The sequence below is a fragment of the Tachypleus tridentatus genome, chromosome 8, assembly GCF_004210375.1.
Source record: "Tachypleus tridentatus isolate NWPU-2018 chromosome 8, ASM421037v1, whole genome shotgun sequence".
NCBI classification, from domain to species: Eukaryota; Metazoa; Arthropoda; class Merostomata; order Xiphosura; family Limulidae; genus Tachypleus; species Tachypleus tridentatus.
In genome coordinates, this window is record NC_134832.1 from 125,619,959 (window position 1) to 125,639,788 (window position 19,830).

Genomic DNA, 19,830 nt, shown 5'->3' on the forward strand with positions numbered 1-19,830 from the left:
CAAAACTGTGTATTTACACGAAATATTATTTTAAGAAGTATTTGTGAATATGCATTGTGAGGTAATTAAATTTTTAAATCACTTAGAGGCATCCAAACTTTGATACATTCGTTTTTTTGACCAAGTATGTAAAAACATTTATTCGTTTTGTCGTTAGGCCTATCATGGTTTGTTGATTAGGCCGCCAGTAAAGCTTGAAAAATAAAAGAACGAAATTATTTAGAAACCACGCAGATTTCATACATATTGTGATGTATAGCCGTACAAAATGTACAATAAATACATATATATAGTTTTATTGTAAGTTTTCGAAAGACGAAGGTCAAAAAGAGGATATTTTGTGTATTTAACTTTATTGTAGCGTGACATATCTCACATTTTTACAGGAAATGATAGTGAACGATTGCGGATGTGTGTCTTGCCATATCTACTGAGAAGCTCTTGATGCTTCTCGTTTAACGCGCATGTGCAAAGGTAAAAAATGTTTCGTGATGCGGGTTGGACTCACCAAATAATATCTGTCTCTTATAGAAGAACATTCGTTTCAAATGCTATTCAGTTTTGAGGATAAGTCCCGAAAAGAAGTCACTAAATACAGCTGATCATAAAAGAAAGGAAAGGGAACCCACCCACAAGCAGAGGAAGAAGAGAACTTATATTCCATAAAAGTTATTCGAAAAAGTAAGGAAGATTATTTATTTACTCCTCCATGACGGTATTTAAATTTTATTACAATTTTCTTCAGAACATTTTATAATTTTGAAGTTTTTTTACAAAATACAAGCAAAGCAGAAAAAAACGACATCAGTATGTATTATGCTTTCCTTCATCCCGTTACTTCATGATTTATATATACTGTAAATAATTATAATGCAGTTGTATTATAAAACTGAGTGAATTATAATCTTTGTTTTTCTGAAATGTGTGTATTTTTCGAGTATATCCTATACATTGTGAGCTAATTTTGAAATATTGACCAGAGAAATTGGCTAGTCAACAGCAGACGTCGATCTGATGGCGTTGTCCGAATTTTTTGAACCAAATTACAGTGTTGAATATTACTTTTAAAACGTATATAAAGGTAAAAGTGCGAGCTATGTTCAACAGTACCACGTCTCGAACCTTAGAAATTTGAATACAAAACTCGATACACTAATCACTAGGCCACGCCCGGCCTTTTTCAGATATAAAATATATATATTTAGTAGAATTCACATGCTCTGCTATATAATAGAACATTCTGAGAGCACCTTGTTAAAGTTATTTTCAAAATTTACAAAATAAAAACTAATCTAATCCTTATATATGTTTAATGTAGACAAAACAATATACGGAATATCTAATATATGACCAAAATATTAAAATATTCTCCACTGATAAGCACAACAGTGCATTTACTTCAACTGAATGCTTAATTTCTGCCGGATCCGAGATCTAGAACATACTTTGGATATCTTTAACTCCAAAAGTGGAAACACTATTATAATTATCAAAGCTGTTTCAACTGCATTATCAGTTAATACTTTACTGATGTAGTCAACGACATTACTAATATCCAACTCTACCCCAAATAATATTCTCAATAACTTCCAAAACTGTCTAGAAATCAGGCACTGCTTTAAGTGAACGCTAGATGGCATGTATCTAGCAAGAGATGCGAGAGTAGCTTTGATTTTTTTAATCGTGTCAATATATATTATATTTTGTGTTTAAACTTTCTCAAATAATTTTCTTGTGCAAATGTTTATATTTTAACTTTATAAACGTAGCATTAAAATGTTTTGTTTTTATATTGCAAAATATATACAAAATAAATGAATTTATTTGCGAAATAAATCAAATTAGCAGTAATTAATCTTTTTTCCAACACGTACAGGTTTGAAATGATATTCTTCTAGATTCGTATTTATTTCAGTACCGTTTTTAGTTTCAAAGGGGTTTTATGGTGAGGAATGTTTAGATCTTTAAGAGTTTTTTCTAGTAAAAACTTTAGTATAATATTTCAACTTAAGTTGGTTTCGTAATTAGGGTACTCGACTGGTAACCTGCCGGTCTCGAGTCAAACACCGTCATTGAACCTACTCGCTTTTTCAGTCGTGGAAGCGTTATAAACTAATGGCCAATCGCACTTTTCGTTTATAACTGAGTAGCCTAGAGTTGGTGTTATTGAGTAGCTGTCTTCCTTCTATCATTTCCAAGCTAGGGATGGCTATTCCGAACAACTTTGCTCAAAGTTTAAAAGACAAACACTTAAATTAAATCAGCCTGGGCTTTTGATTTAATTTCAAGAATTAAAGTAGATAAATCTGTTTATGACTAAAAATCTTGCAGAATATTAGCGATGCAAGAAACTCTGTAGTGATTTTAATCCTATATACACTCGATACAACGTTTTTTAAGTATCAGATTTATCATAACCTTAATAAAAATCATGGTTGCAGAATTATTGTATTCAGTAACAATATAATTATGTATCTAAACTGTTTCGTTTAGTCTACCTTAATCACACATTATTGAAACTAAAATTCTACTAAACAGAGTATATTTATATATATATATATTTTTTGAGATTCAAAATTACATTGAATTGAAGACGTTAATATTAAAACGGTGTAAACTTGTGAAACCATTTCTCGAGAAAGCACATAAAATAATTATGCTCAACAATTATCGATATTGTAAATTAAATCAGACTAATGAACGAAAATGCAAGGCAATGTGTCACAGTTAGAATTTGGTCTGTATTTCCTAGCTGAAGATCTCATTACATACAGAATAACATAAAACTAATTATTTCCATTGAAAAACGAAGAAATAGAAAAAGTACATTGAAAATTGGAGAGTTGAATATTCAAGTCTAGTCCCGAAACTTCTAATTCAGAAACTAATAATTAAACTCTATCAGGTTTTATGTGGTAACAGGAAGAATACTATATTATTTTAATTTACATTTACTGAGATATGAACAACTCAGTTAAACAGGGTTGAAGTAATATATATAATTCTATGTTATATTATAAACAGTGGTTATTTTCTAAGGGTGAGTTTCACATTCACTCGAAGTAGAGCGATTGTTGTTGGGTAATATTCTTATGTATTTTATTTCAAAATACATTTCCTACAGTTGGACAGCGATAAGTTCACAGGCTACTCTAAAATTTAGGGTTTCATTCCTCCCGGTGGTCACAACAAATAACCTAAAGAGGCTTTGTGCTCCTAGACAAACTAAACGTACGATTAAATTAAAAGTTAGATGTATGACAACTTTCAGGTGTTATGTTGTGTGCTTCTAGGTAACACTCATCATTATAGCTTTCCGTATTAGAACGTAACTTATGGTGACGTAATCTGAATGATCCACTGAGCCGTCAAGTGTATGATTTGCTGTTACAAGTACACTTGTATCACAGATTCATTTACTAACTTTTTAAATTAGTAAGGTCAAAAAAGCTGTTTATTATACTGACTATAAAGTTATTTATTACTTAACTGTCTATAATGATTATTCTTATGTAAGAATGAGATGTTGAACGCGGAAGTAGCAACGCCCGTATGCTGGCTTTTCAAAACAAGATAGTACACTGAGCTCTCATACTGGCTTCCAGATTGGGAGAAAATTGTTTTTCACTTAATCTGGACTAAACGAGAATAACTTTCGGGTGCATTCCTTTTCAATTCAGATATCTAACCACGCAATTTCCACTACTGCTATCATTAATGTTTGCTATAATAACACGGAACGTTTAAAATATAAACAGAGAAATCTCAACCACTTCTCTATTTACCCTCCAGCAGAGTTTCACGTCATATTATACTTTCCTTCCATAATCTAATGTAAATATAGACAACACTTGGGACACTGAAGATCGAGGTTCTTTCTTTGTCACATTTTCATTTCCATTCTATTGCAAAATCAAATAAATTTATATCATAATTCGAACATAATTTTATACATTTTATAGAGTGGAAGATTGAATGATCAAATTTTATTTTTTAACCTGATATGAGGCTTTATTCACATTATTGAGATTTCAAAAAATTTACAACTTTGTATCACTTTGTTCCCCCAAGGGTGAACACTAAGTTTATAGAAGCACGACCAGAAAATACGGGGTTCGATTATCCGCAGTGTACAGAGCAAAGATAAACCATTGTGTATTTTTGCACCAGAAGAGCGGTAATCTCATCTTATCCTGCCGTGGCCCAGCATGGCCAAGCGTGTTAAGGCGTGCGACTCGTAATCCGAGGGTCTCGGGTTCGAATCCCCGTCGCACTAAACATGCTCGGCCTCCCAGCCATGGGGGCGTTATAATGTGACGGCCAATCCCACTATTCATTGGTAAAAGAGTAGCTCAAGAGTTAGCGGTTGGTGGTGATGACTAGCTGCCTTCCCTCTAGTCTTACACTGCTAAATTAGGGACGGCTAGTGCAGGTAGCCCTCGAGTAGCTTTGCGCGAAATTCAAAAAACAAAATAAACAAACAAACTTATATAATTCAAAACCCAAACCATGTCATTAATAGAAAATGTTAGAAAATAATATATTGGGGTATATTTATTAACAAATGTTATTTTGTAATTTTTTCCTTTATATTTTTTAATTAAACCAATATATTTTCACTAAAGATACATATAGAATGATCAGTTCTTCATTTATACTGCATTCTATCAGCTTTCTTATTACATATGTCATTATTTTAACTTTTAGTTATTTATATTAGAGTTTTTGATGTATAATTTTTCTGCTTGTTCCTTTCTATAATTTCGAATCAACATTTATAGTCATCACTAGGTAGTACCAATGTTTACTAACCCACTTTTCACCTACTAGGAGTTTTAAGAAATTATAATTATCAAGGTGCCGGGATGGTAAGTTAAAAAACACCAGGAAGTACACGATGTAGGCCACTCTACGGGTGATTATTTCGTACCAATAGGGGTAAAAGAGCTGGAATGAAAATAACATAAAAATCACAGGCTCGTTCTTTGTAAAACTAAAGAAATAATAGAAATAAACGTAGAGAATATTAGGGATGAAACAAACACTGAGGTCATTTTATTTCCATGTAACTTCTATATAATATGTTTTTTGTATTATGGAATTTATCCTCACATAAAGACGAAACTATTGTTGTAGATTTATTGTACTGAACAAGAATGAGGGTCGGCATGGCCAGGTGGTTAAGGCACTCGAATCGTAATCGCTGGTTCGAATCCCCGTCACACAAAACATGCTCGTCCTTTCAGCCGTGGGAGCATTATAATGTAACCGTCAATTCCACTATTCGTTGGTAAAAAGTAGCTCAAGAGTTGGCGGTAGGTGGTGATGGCTAGCTGCCTTCCTTTTAGTCTTACACTGCTAAATTAGGGACGACTAGCGCAGATAGCCCTCGTGTCGCTTTTTGCGAAACACAAAAAACAAACAGTAACAATGATATCAAAATGTTATTGTTCTCTGGTCTCTTTAAGTTGAAACTTAAGTTTTCTTGTTATTGTTGCAAATAAATATTTTGATTATAATTTTTTTTGTCCTGCTCTCTGGGTATGTCCTTAGTTTTGGTGAATATTTGATTACTTCAAAAATACCTAATGAAAAACATATAGAGAAGATAGTTCATTACCCGAAAAATATAAATTCAATACAATAACTTCAGAAGAACAGTACAAGATGTGAAACACATTTCTTGGTTATGAAAGCGGTTTTACTTAAAATGTATTGCGTTAAAATCGTGCTATCTAACAGATATACAAATTCAGTTGCCTTTCGAAAATGATTCGTTAGTTCGTTTTACTTATCAATAAAATTATTTATATATAGATTCAAACTTTAAAACGTAGATAAACCTTCGTAACAGTATTGTTCACATCAGCGTACAGGGGCAAAACTATCTTCACTGTACGAGACTCACAAGCTTTTAGGCTAAAAAAACACACCTTTCACAGAGCCATTTGAATAAACAGCTTAATAAAATATATAAATATGGTCTACTTATACAGTTTCTGTGAGGCATCATGTAACAAGGTTTGAGTAATAATATTATGTTAGTGAGGCCTTAGGCTGTCCCTGCCTAGAGTTGTTAACACTACCCGGGGTATCTGGTCTTATAGATTTAAAATCCCTTGTGAAGTTATGTGCGTTGCCATCATATTATGAAGCATCTTTAGTTGAAGTTCACTATTCTTATTGAATTTCTGAGAAAGTGCTTGTTTGAAAATTGTTTTTATTTTCTGAGTGCATGATTGCTTTTCTTTTATAATGAAGATGGAAATTTCGTAACAAAGCTGGTTTGAGGAAGGATGGGGGTCTCTACTTTTATTGTACGAAACCCCAACCCGTCATTTGTTTAATGGGCCGGACAAAGCTGGTTTAGTTGTAATAAGTATGCTCTCAAAGCTATATTTTTGTGTGATGTTTTCATGAAAGAAACAATGAATTCTAATAAGTCACAAAATGTGGTATGTTTTAATATATATGTGTGTGTGTTTTATGAGATAGGTTTACAGTGGATTGAACTCGAATTGCCGCAGTCACATATTCTTAATACATTTATCATATATATTATTCACTTGAATGTTTCAGGTCTAATATATAAAAGTAAACGTTTTCAGCTCTTACTTTTATTAGACATTTGTAAGTATGCTATTAAGACAAGTATGCTAGTTACTAACCTGTACATATTATTCATAACTGAAGTATTTGAAAGAAGGTGGGATATTCTTTAGTTTTTAACAGTATTTTTCATGTAAAAGGGTCAGCATAACGAATATAGTTCGATAAACTACGCCCCCAGTGTCGCAGTGGTGTGTTTGCGGGAATCACACCGCTAAAAACCGGGTTTCGATACCCGTGGTGGGAAGAGCACAGATAGCCAAATGTGTAGCTTTGTGCTTAATTCCAAACAAATAAACGAATAGATAAACTAATAATTAATTTATGTTTTTTTGTGTTAAAATTCATGTAAATTTGTTGTAGTTATGTTTTACAAGAGTTCTCCACTATTTCCATTTTACGTATTTTTTGGGCTGTACAAAAGAATCATCCTAAATATTTTTATGTATAGTCGACAATATCTACTTATGTACAACTAGAATATCAGAAACAGAATTATTTTCTCTAGCTGACAGAACCTACACAGTATTAGAATCGAGATGCAAATACTAATTAACGCGTCATAAACCAAACACCTGGAAGGAACCACAGTGAAAGGTGCTATGTTGGAAAGACACTATTTCAGTCAAACTAACAGTGTTGTAAAATTTTATTTTATTTTTAAATTTATGCGTACCCTAGTGTCTGTAAAATCACGAATATCCTATTTGTTTTTTTTCATTTCAAGCTCTATTCTTTAATTAATAAATCAGTTTTTGAAGTTAAAGCAGAAACTTTATTGATAAAGTCAGATTGAGGACCAGTAAAGCTAAAATTAATTATTTCTTGTATTAATACTTGGATAAGCGCTGGATTAATTTATTATAAAAACTACCTTGAAAATACAAGTAATTGAAACTCAGGTTTAGGAGTTATGTAGATACACTCAAATGTAAAAAAGTAAGTTATGGAAAATAAGGTTACCGGCTGGTAGACAAAATTTTAAACCTTTTAAATAGAGTATTTTTACATTAAGATAAAATGATTAAAATGAAAAATAACATTATCACGACTTATATTACTACATTTTTCATTGATATTATATTTGTAAGCTTGATAACGCTGTGTTCAAGTCTGGCAACGGTTTTCGTGTTTAGATTTATAATCAGATGGGCGAGGTGATGTTCTTTAGTTCGAGACTGGGTGTAGTGTTTTAATTTGTTGGCTGTTTTTTTTTTCCGACGATATTTCGTTTTTATTTCTTCTATCTGCAGTTTTCTTTGATAACAATGATGAACAGTAGAGCCTAAGAGTTTAGGTTTGTCGTCTTGAAGTAGAGAGATTTTGAAATAACATGTAAATGGTTTGTACATGTTGTTAAAAACTAAATAGCAGTTGAGACCTTTCGAAATTTGGGTTTAAGCTGCTAAAGAGTACAAGATAAACGCAACCTATCATATGTATACAGGCGTGTCAGAGTGTTTGTAACTGATTTATTAGATGGGAAATGAAGTTCTATATTAAATATTAAAAACATGGTGGTAATACCAGGAAATGTCTTTAATTACGCACAAATTAAGGCACTTTCAGTAAGTTTGTTAACATTTAGAATTAAGTATGTTTGAAACTAAAGACATCCTACTTTTTTCCATACGCTTGTGGATCGTATATAAAGACATTAGTGGTAGCTGTAAAGTTATATATATTGGTAAAATTACACGTCACTTACAAATACGTGTATTCGACCACAATGAATTTTCAGCTAGAAACGGATACACGTTAACTAATCCAAACGATTATACAGGTAGAATAACAATCACCCCATACTTCTAGAAAACATTATAAACTTCTCGATTTCGGAAACACGGATTACGAACTCTTTATTAAGGAAAAATTTCCATTTTTAATGGTAATCTAACACTAAATAATAACATCAGCTCCTCCCTGTTGTCACTAATTTAATCAGTTCCAGATTCTCAGCGTGTTTATTAAGTTTTTCTCTACAAGACTTTTTCTTAACAATGTTATTTATTAAACACGTGCATGCCGCACGTTTTAGTGTATATTCCATGATATTGTTACCTGTTTAAATCTGTTCTTTCTAAACTTTCGACTGAATACGAGAACTCGCTCAATAGCTAATGTTGTCTTTCGTAGTCAGAATATGATGTTTTTTCCTTTGAGTTATTAACACTAATGATGAAATTTAAGACAATTCCGAAACGTTCGTAATTAAAGTTGTTTGTTGTCATTACCATGTTTTTAATATTTAGTCAAAAATTTATGTTAAATGCTTATAATAAATCTAATGCTAAAGCGGAAGTTTAACGGAGGTATTATACCATCATTGTTTCACTGAATCATCTAATTTCCTCTCACTGTGCATACGTAACTCAACACATTTTTGGTATGCTCTATTTCACAGATTTATAAAGTATAATAGGGAAATACATTTTTACCTTTGAAATCACAAACTATGCGAAAACTGAATGCCTAAAAATTAGGCTTACTGTAGGACGTAAATGCGAGAACTAGCTAGAAGCTGGGCTGTTGTAGGTTATGAAATCCGAAAAGTTAGTTTATTAACTGAAAACTAAATGTTCGAATACAAAGCAGATCAGTTATAAAGTTTTAACAAAATCCATATGTTCATTCAACTGTTTGAGAACTTGTAATACATTATATATTAAAAATAAACAAAGATTGCCATAGAAAGTACTACAGGTACTATCATATAAGTACTATAACCAGATATATGTCTAATTATCAATAAGTGAAATAAAACAATTAATCTTTTTTTGATTTCGCACTGAGCTACACGAGGGCTATCCGCACTAGCCGTCCCTAATGTAGCAGTCTAAGACTAGAGGGAAGGTAGTTAGTCATTACCACCCACCGCCAATTCTTGGGCTACTCTCTATTTTTTTACCGAAAATAGTGAGATTGACCGTCACATGATAACGCCCCCATAGCTGAAAGGGCGAGCATGTTTGGTGTGACGGGTATTCGATCCCGCGACTCTCAGAGTAGGAGTTGCGTGCTTTAACCACCTGGTGATGTCGGGCCTAACAGTTATTTACTACTAACTAGGTTTTGTCCAACGTTTCGGCTGCTAAACTCACTAATTAATAATCAGGTTTAGGTAACTGTGTAGACTACTAACTGCGGGAACGATTGCTATCCAATCACCACAACTTTAATATAACTACTTAACACGGTTTCTTAGTTTACTTTGTCTTAGATTTTCTTTATTCATAAGAAAGTGATTTTACAGTTTTTAACGTTACAATATAAAAAAAAATGAATTTATAAACTTGTAAATAGTGACAGAAAAATAAATAAAAATAAGGTTGGAGACACTATTTAGTCAAACTAAAAACCCCATATTTTGGCTCCATGCAATTATTACTTAGAACTTAATCTATCTGAAGCACAGCTTTCATTGCAAAATATTTGACCTAAGAAGGTCATGATCAAAGCACACTACTTTTTCCTGCAGTTTCGAAAATCCATCTAGTGTTCAAAAACGACAGTTTCTAAGCACCTATTTCAACAACGTCTTCGCATGTCTTCGTATGGAATAGCATTAATATCCGTTTCATTCGAGTTCTGCTTGAGGTATGCCACATTTGAACAGACATGACGTGGAAACAGCGTGTGTTTCACTGACTTATGTTTTTTCCAGAGGGAGTTCCTTCTGGATACTTGTTGTTGCGTACTTCTGTCTGGGAAACGTGGACAGCTTTTAACTTTCCTTTGTATTTGTGAATTGTGACGTTTTACAAGACGCACCACTAGGCTTACCGTGAATGAAATACCATTTGTTGTAGATCCTTTTCCAGATGGTCTTGGTTCCTGAAGTTGATACACATTTCTTTGTTTTCTAATTTCATTACGTACAAAGGACATTTCTGTTTCCTATCTGAACTCACATTTATGACATGAGTGTAAAAAAAAACATTTTGTCGGAAAGAGCGATTAGAAACAAAGTACAAAATATTAATATTTAAACTGATTTGAGTAGCTTAAGAATTATAACATTTTATAACGAAGATTTAAAATTGTAAGAGTACTTTTGAAAGTAAAATAAATCTTAAAACTTTAAGCAGGTCCATACTCATTACTTATAATGTTGTTTTTTTCGATTTCCGAGTGAGTTGCATTTTAATAATATTGTACGTTTGTTTGTTTTGAAAAGCAAAGCTGGAAAATAAGTTGTCTGTGGTGTGTTTCCCAAGGATTTAACCCTTAAAATTTATCATTACAAGCTCTCAAGGATACCGCTGAGCTTGCACTTGCAGGGTTTTTAAATCTAATTGAACATGAAATATATATTCTATTTTTATTTAAGTCGGTACTCTACATCTTTGTACAAAGGACCTCAAACACATTAGCATATATTGATATTATGTATTTCCTATTTGAAACATTTATTTTAAATTATTGTTTCAACAACGTTTTCGAAATTTACACCTTATTTGAAATAATTAAATGTTCAATTAACGTTATTTTAACTACCCAGCAGATTACTAGAATTACAATTATTCAGTTTTAATGAAAACTGTTTTTAAATTCCTAAAAACAACTTAGTTTAAAAGCAACATGTAAGTTGCACTGGGATTTCTTAACTTAGTCCATTTAAGCTATTTATACAATAAACTTAATTTAACCAATTCACGGAAACGTGAAGAGAAGGAAAAAGTGTTAATATTTTATATTACTCATTACATGGTGAAACATTATATAGTATAACTCATACGTGACAACATACCAAACAACAATTCGTGACCTCATCGTCGGAGGTTACCTGACCTTTTAATCAGGCTTATTTCCTCTTCCTAGCCTGAACTCTAACAAGAGGTCGTTGTAAGGTGGGCTACTTGGTACATGTGTACTTTCCATTATAAATAATTGTAACAATATATAATTGTCCCAATGTCTTCTGGGATGTGCTGTATTTTAGTGATACTTTCTTTTTATGACTCAGCTATAGGGTTGAGGGCTTATAACCTTAAGATACGAGGCTAGATCCACGCTGTGGAACAACATAGATAGCCCTTTATGTAGTTATGTGCTCAACAACAAACTCAACAACAAATTTTCACTGATTGCTTTAAGTACCAGTGAAAAGTAAAAAGTACAGATCATGTTTTTTGGTTAAAGTGTATTAAAACTGATCTAAGGCCGCGATTATTTTACGTTGTGTCATGGTAATGTACTCTAGGATTTGCGTTTTCGCTTTTTAAAAGATTACCAAACATTCTTTTTAAAAATACAAACGGTTTGAAATTTATTAGTCGTTTAAACAGCATATGGAATAAGTTTTATTAACGTCTTCTTGGGTTTAAGATGCAAGCCACATTGCAAGTCCAGCATCTTAACCATCTGGCCCTACTGGACCTTCGAAAGTGTAAACCAATCAAAAAAGTAGCTACACAGATATTTGTTGAATATGCAACAACAGTAATAATAGGGTATATCTAAATGTAGTTAAGTGTTTTGGTTGATTCACCGTTTTCGTTTGGTTAACGCAGTAACATTATAATTTTTTTCTTTTGTAATGCTTATAAATTGTCATTTTGAATAAACTTTTGGCTGCCATCTTGTCACAAGAATCTATCGAGTTCTGTTCCGATATTGAACGAAAGGCCTGATCTGTGATGAGAAACGGACCAGAAATGATATTTTATACGTTTCTGGTTTGAAATCTGTAATGGATTAAATAACAAGAATATGAAAAGCCTGTAGTTTACCATAATTTTTATCTTGAAGAGTAGGCCTATTGTCATATCTCTTCTTTACTGCCTTTCTTTATATCGGCCTGGCATGGCCAGGTGGTTAAGGTACTCGACTCGTAGTCCGAGGGGCTTGGGTTCGAATCCTCGTTACACCAAACATGTTCGCTCTTTCAGAGGTGAGGGCGTTATAAGTGACGGTAAATCCCACTATTCATTGATGAAAGAGTAGCCCAAGAGTTGGCGGTGGGTGGTGATGACTAGCTGCCTTCCCTCTAGTCTTACACTGCTAAATTAGGGACGGCTAGCGCAGGTAGTTCTCGTGTAGCTTTGCGCGAAATTCAAAATAAGTCTTTTTTATGAATTTGTTTGTTTTATATTTCATTGAGGTAAAGCGTATACGTACGGTTAATATTCTCTACAGGTATCTACGATGTGTGTGCTAACACCCTCTATAGCACGCTATGGAATACTTGAGACTGTGTTCATTTTTAAACAGGCCAAGAAAGCAACATGTTAAATGTTCATGAATGATACTACTCATTGAAGAAAAAAAACACACAAAACTACTGTTGAAGACTTTGTTTTCTTTTTCTCTATAGCTTATTTAAGATATCACGTAGGTATAGTTTGACTTCGAACCTTCTTTGTGTACTAGGAAGATATTTGTTCCATTCACCGTTAGCTAAGAAGAACGAGATAAACACATAACAGTAATTTTAAGAACCCACGCGTGAGAGTAAAGGCAAATATGATACATGTCAACCACACTACATCTATCACATCTAGTATCGATGAATATTTTGCCAAGTACCAAGGTTCTTCAGGCCGGCTAAAACAACAGACGTAGTAGTGATCTAAACGTTATATATATATATATATCATTAATTTTACTTAAGTCATTTACAACTCAGAATTTTAAAACGATACAACGTTATTTGTTTTATTTTAACAATGTTTAGTTATTTATTATTATTTAATTTGAAGCCAACCTTACTAATAATCACAAGAACTAGAGAACCAGCAAGTTATTGTTGTCCTCGGAGCAGGTCACATGGTCAAAGTCAACAGGAGAAAACTATTAGTAATTCTGAGAAACTGCTAGTGAAAGCGTAGAAAAACATATTACAACATTCAACCACACTACATTTTCCACATCCAGTACTGGTGAGGCCTTCAGCACAGTACTAGGAATTATTGGTACTTTTAAATGTACCAAAGTTCATATAATAAACATGTATACATGATAAGGCTCGTAATAGGTATTTCATCATTAACCTTATGATTATACTGACAGTCTAAAGAAAAATAACATTATAGTGGAACCATACTAGCAATAAAAAATAGAAAGTTAAGCATATATATTTATAAACAAATACGTACAGACAATGAGAAAGATAAATAAGTAACACAGTTTTATTCAGTAACATTATGTCATATCTCACTATATTTTTAAGCGTTATAACTTTATTCGAAACGTTCATTATAAAGTTGTATTTAACATACTTTTATGGTATGTTCAATATCTTTTGGAAAACCAGACAAGTGAAAATATTTGCAAAAGTGAACTTAACCTTACTGGCTTATACAGTCTTCAGTCTTATGTTCAAATTTACACCTGAAGAGAATGTACTCAGTGGTATAGGAAACAGGGAGCCACGGAAGTGATCTCTTATCTTATATTTGTGTAGAGGGAGGAAGTAGAGGACTTTCTATGGTGATCAAAACAACAAGGAAATTTCCATTAAAGATTTTATGTTTTCGTTCATAAATTTTTTGAAAAGCATTTATATATTGTATAATGTCACTAGTTATTTAATAGCAACACCTAAGTAAGTGATATCTGACAATTTTAAGCACGTCGAAAGTCGACTTCCTTAGTAAAAACAAGTTTTTACAACCTTGACCGCACTGATTTACTTAGAATTTGTATGTGAGAATCTTATACAATAATCCTAGGAAACAATAGTGTTCATAGGATACAATCGTTCAACTGTATTAGTTTCTTATAAATAGGTGTTCAATAATAAATGAGTCTTCCTAAGAAGACGTTATTCCGTGTGACGTAATATAATATCTTACATAAGTTAAATTTTGATAAACCAAGATGATATATTTTAGTAATACGAGAATCTACAAAACATGAGACAATTTCTTTTTAACATATCGAAGTAAGATTGTAATTACCTGAATAATCCGAGATAATATGTTGAACCTTTATTAAATAATCATTATAAGTTAAACTTTTATTGCCATCTGTACATCAATATTGTAACTTTTCTGATGAATTGTAGCCATTGTTCATGTTTGTGGAGGAATACGATCAACGCTATCACACTAGTGGTCGACGCAAACCTAATTTTTCTCTCCGTTATTTAATTAGGACGGAAATTTAATCGATTATCAAACTTGTTAACAATTATTTAAAGTTCGATAAATCCACTTGTATTCATCTTGGGTCGTACGAGCTGAGATTCAGTTTCCGCTTAGTAAGAAATATTTGGATTTCACACCTTTGTCTTTAACTGTTTTGAACATTTCTGACGAATGCAAAGAAGTGAAAGACAAACCGAAGAGAAGTCAACGCTCGTTGTTCATGAGAAGCAAAGTTTAAAGAAAAATAATATTAAACTGTTTTGTAAGGCGTGTAATTATTAAAGTAACTTCTAAGATAAATTATGTTTTCTGTAAAACCGAAAATTTAATTTGTAGGTAAATTAAAATATCATATTATGTTAAAAAAAATTATCCTTGCAAGAAAATTTAGTATTGCCATCTAGTGAAAGAGAAACAAGTAATAAATATATTGTCGGCCAAGATATTTTTATAATGAGCTTTATAATACAAGAGACAAACAACAAAATTTCATATATATCACTGACAGAAGTAATTTACAATAGTAATTTCAACATGTGACATTTATACTTAGTGACTAAACAGTAAGAGTTACTGCCACATTTTGTTTAATTTTTTGTTAAATGAAAAGAAACAAAAACAGAAAGAGTAAAAGACGAAGCTGCACTTACTTCAGCATTTATTTATCTTTGATACATTTCTTTATATAATGTAAATTGTGAAAAATTAATGCATGTTTGTGTGTGAGTTATTCATATTTTCTTTAAAAACTATTCATGTTTTAGTGGTTTGAAGGTGAGACATGCCGAAGATATAATAATATAATTTGCAGTTTATATAAAGGTCAAGTACATAAAAGCGAGTTTCTGCGCCTTTGACTTTATGAGCATTTTGTTTTATTAAAAGAAATCTTTCTATTTGGTTTCAAACTCTAAATGACACTAGATATGGGTGATTGTGGACTTAGGAATATTTTCTTAACGATCGGTCAATCAGTTTTAAGTTTAGTAACATGACAAGCTTCCAACGTAAGGCTGAATATCGTGATTAGTCCACGCCCACATCTTTGTGCATTCAACTCTGTCTACTAATAAGATTGTTTGTTTTGAATTTTCGTGCAAAGCTACATGAGGGCTATCTGCGCTAGCCGTCTTTAAATAAGCAGTGTAAGACCAGCAAAAAGGCAGTTAGTTATCATCACCCACTGTCAACTCTTGGGCTACTATTTTACCAATAAATAATGGGATTGACTGTCACATACAACGCTACCGTGGCTGAAGGAGCGATCATGTTTGTTATGAATTAACACTACCAATATGATCCATTCTCTATTGTTCTCACCCCGTAATTTATACTACATCGTTAATTTCAGGTCCTGTGGGTATGCAAGACTAGCTATTTCTAGTTTATAGTCTCAATGTTTAAAATAATATATTTATGTGTTGGTTTATTAGTATTACTTGAAAAAAAGTCTACTGTAAGTGTAGTAAAAGCAAGAAACGCAAATAAATGCTAGACAATTCAGCTTTCATTTGAATTACTTTTTCTCGTAACTGAAATTATGTGAAACATAAAATTATATTCAATACAATTTTGTTTTAATAACTACTCAAACATATAAAGAATACACCAGTGTAATAAATATATAATAAATTTTCAAAAGGTTTTAAAATGATAAATTAGCACGTGTGTATATGTATTTAACTTTCATAACTAAAACGTTAGAGATGCATAACAACGTTAGAAAAACACCAACCATCTTTCAAATTATAATGAGAACGTTCTCCCGCTGGACAGCAGTAAGTTTACGGATTTACAGCTCTAAAGTTAAGGGTTCGATTCTCCTCGTTGGACATACAAAATAGCCTATTGTGACTTTGCTATAAAAACACAAACAATGGAAAAATTTTGCAGAACACTTACCATAATATGCATGAAGGAATTTTTTTCATATCTGAAGTGAATACCAATTTAGAATCTAATAAAACGTTTCAAAGTATCTGTAGAAATATACAGTAATTTTCTAGTATTAAAACAAGAATTAATATTCGAAGTGGCACCTGATGACTAGCTATTTTACTTTTCAAAAACAACAGAGAGTTTCAATAAATTATTAATGTTAAAATATTTACTAGTGATTTATTTTCATATCAGCTAGATGGCTGTGACATATACTAAAAGCGACAATACTGTCAGTGACAAGTATGTTTGAGAACGTATTCATTTTTGTTTGTTTAGTGCAAGGCTACAAAATATGTTATATACTTTCTGTCTATTGAGGGGAATCAAATCCCGGAAGTTAACAGTATCCTTCAGTAAACTTACAGCTAACTTGTAGAAGAGGGACAATGGTAGCTTTAATTACTCGCCGTAGGCACAGCAGATAGTCCGATATGGTTTTGCTCTAAAACAACTAAACAAACAACCAATCGGGAAACTTTTTAAGAACCAGGAAGGTGTATTCTAATATCTAAAGTTGCAAGTTTAAAAATATCCCAGATCGGGTAATTGTAGCTCTCGATATCTGCCTTAAAAGTCAAAATATTTTTCTATCTTAAGGCTCCCTTCCAGTGGCACAGCGGCATGTCTGTGGTCTAATAACACTAAAACAGGATTTTGATACTGTGGCGGGCGGAGCACAAGTTGCCCATTGTATAGCTTTTGCTTAGATACAAACAAACAAATTATCTTAAATATTATCTAATTTCAACGAATTAAACATTTTTCTTTAATATAGTTTGTTTACAGTGTAATCACGTGTACAATATGAAACCAGTCCAAGGAGTCATTATGTAAACAAAGGGGTCAGTATAAGGTTATAGATTGTTTATACACAAAAGTTTAACTTCTTACGTAAAAGAAATATATGGCTGGGAAATTTAAGAGCGATCAAACAATCCTTTTTGAGTCATCTTTGACTCAAAAGCAATGAGCAGCATGTGTCTAATAAGCTCTCCTACGATGAGCAGCATGTGTCTAATAAGCTCTCCTACGATGAGCAGCATGTGTCTAATAAGCTCTCCTACGATGAGCAGCATGTGTTTAATAAGCTCTCCTACGATGAGCAGCATGTGTCTAATAAGCTCTCCTACGATGAGCAGCATGTGTCTAATAAGCTCTCCTACGATGAGCAGCATGTGTCTAATAAGCTCTCCTACGATGAGCAGCATGTGTTTAATAAGCTCTCCTACGATGAGCAGCATGTGTCTAATAAGCTCTCCTACGATGAGTAGCACGTGTTTAATAAGCTCTCCTACGATGAGCAGCATGTGTCTAATAAGCTCTCCTACGATGAGCAGCATGTGTTTAATAAGCTCTCCTACGATGAGCAGCATGTGTTTAATAAGCTCTCCTACGATGAGTAGCACGTGTTTAATAAGCTCTCCTACGATGAGCAGCATGTGTCTAATAAGCTCTCCTACGATGAGCAGCATGTGTTTAATAAGCTCTCCTACGATGAGCAGCACGTGTTTAATAAGCTCTCCTACGATGAGCAGCATGTGTTTAATAAGCTCTCCTCTACAATGAGCAGCATGTGTTTAATAAGCTCTCCTGCTGTGTATCCTTTGAGACTGAGCCAAATATTCGAGAAAAAAAAACTTTTAGTATGTTGTCAAATATACTTTATAAACAATAACAAATTATTATACAAACAGAAGATTCCAAAAACCAAAACAAACATCACGCGTAATAATTATAATCCTAGTAATTTCTCAGAAAAGGATCTTAGTTTTTGTTCGTTAGAATATCCTACAGTGCGATTGTGATTACAGAAGTTAGTGGAAAGGTTCATAAAAGAAAATAATAAGCTATTTACATATATAAACAAAGGTTGGAGATACATAAATATATACCAAAAAATATATGTCCTCCTACAATGCCACGAAATAACTTGTTCTATCGAGTTCTCTTGCTTCAGGCCCGATATGGCCAAGTGGTTAAGACACTCGACTCGTAATCCGAGGATTGCAGGTTCGAATCCCCGTCTCACCAAACATGCTCACCCTTTCAGCCGTAGGGACGTTATAGTGTGACGGTCAATCCCAGTATTCGTTGGTAAAAGAGTGGCTTAAGAATTGGCGGTGGGTGGTGATGACTAGGGATGTCTAGCGCAGGTAGCCCTCGTGTGGCTTTGCTCAAAATTTAAAACCATTCTCCTGTTTCGTAAATATATATATTTCAGCCAACTCTCGTGTTAACCAGGAACTATAATTACAGTCTTACAGTGAAACACAACAAAACCATGTTTATTATATTGTTAGAAAGCTGGCAATGAAAGCTAGTTGCCAAGGCGACATTCCTGTTTTGAGATTCGGGGTAACTTCTCCACAAAGATACGCAACATTTTCTTAGTTACATAATATACAAACATTTTAAAACTTATTTAAACGTATTCTATCTAGTCCTGGTGAATAATAGATGTTTCTGTAGTCATGGTTCTTTCATACTTTTTTTTTTTTTTTTACAGTTGTCATGTCTAGAAATTCGCTTTTGATGGTACCCTTGACCACTGTTGGTTAAAAACACGTGTAAAACATTTTCCTTAGGTATTTCAGTGTAAGCAAATTTAGTGTTAATAATTAAATGAGGCGAATATTTAGCAATATGTATAGCAACGAGTTAGAAAATTTACAAAAGAGAGACGAGTGACTGGGTCATCCCCATAAGTATCTGAAGAGGTAACCCATAAAGAAAAGGTTAATAGTTTTTCTAACGGTGTAGATTATTTAAAAAAGTACCTGTTAGCTGCCATGTTATCCTAATGGTTTGTGAGAAACTTTGATGGTCAACGAATTGCAATTTAAGTCAAATTTGTATCTTTTTAAATTACTTGTTAATTGCCAAGTTATTTCACTCACCCGGAAGGAATTTGCAGAACTTAACTTACGTACATTATTTTATATTACAATTATTTTTAAAATTCGAACTGGGCGTTATTCTACGACCTGAGTTCAGACATTTTAGACTTGTAATATAAGAAATTCATTCTAAGCTTAACAGAATTAACGTCACCGTTATTACATTATGGGTATTTTTTGGGAACATATGAATCTGAAAAAATAAATAAATAAAAGAATGACAAAAATGTTTACTTTATCAGGACTAAAGCTTGAAATAGATAATTTACAGCAATACACGTAATGTATAATTA

At 32.7% G+C, this 19,830-nt stretch overlaps 1 protein-coding gene across 1 annotated transcript in view; it reads left to right on the top strand.

Moving 5' to 3' along the window:
* The first annotated feature begins 533 nt into the window (after nucleotides 1-533).
* LOC143223432 (uncharacterized) overlaps nucleotides 534-19,830 on the top strand; it is a 65,229-nt gene continuing 45,932 nt past the window's right edge. The window contains exon 1 of the mRNA XM_076451414.1: nucleotides 534-681. The gene's annotated coding sequence lies outside the window, so the exon portion shown is untranslated. The remainder of the gene's footprint in view (nucleotides 682-19,830) is intronic.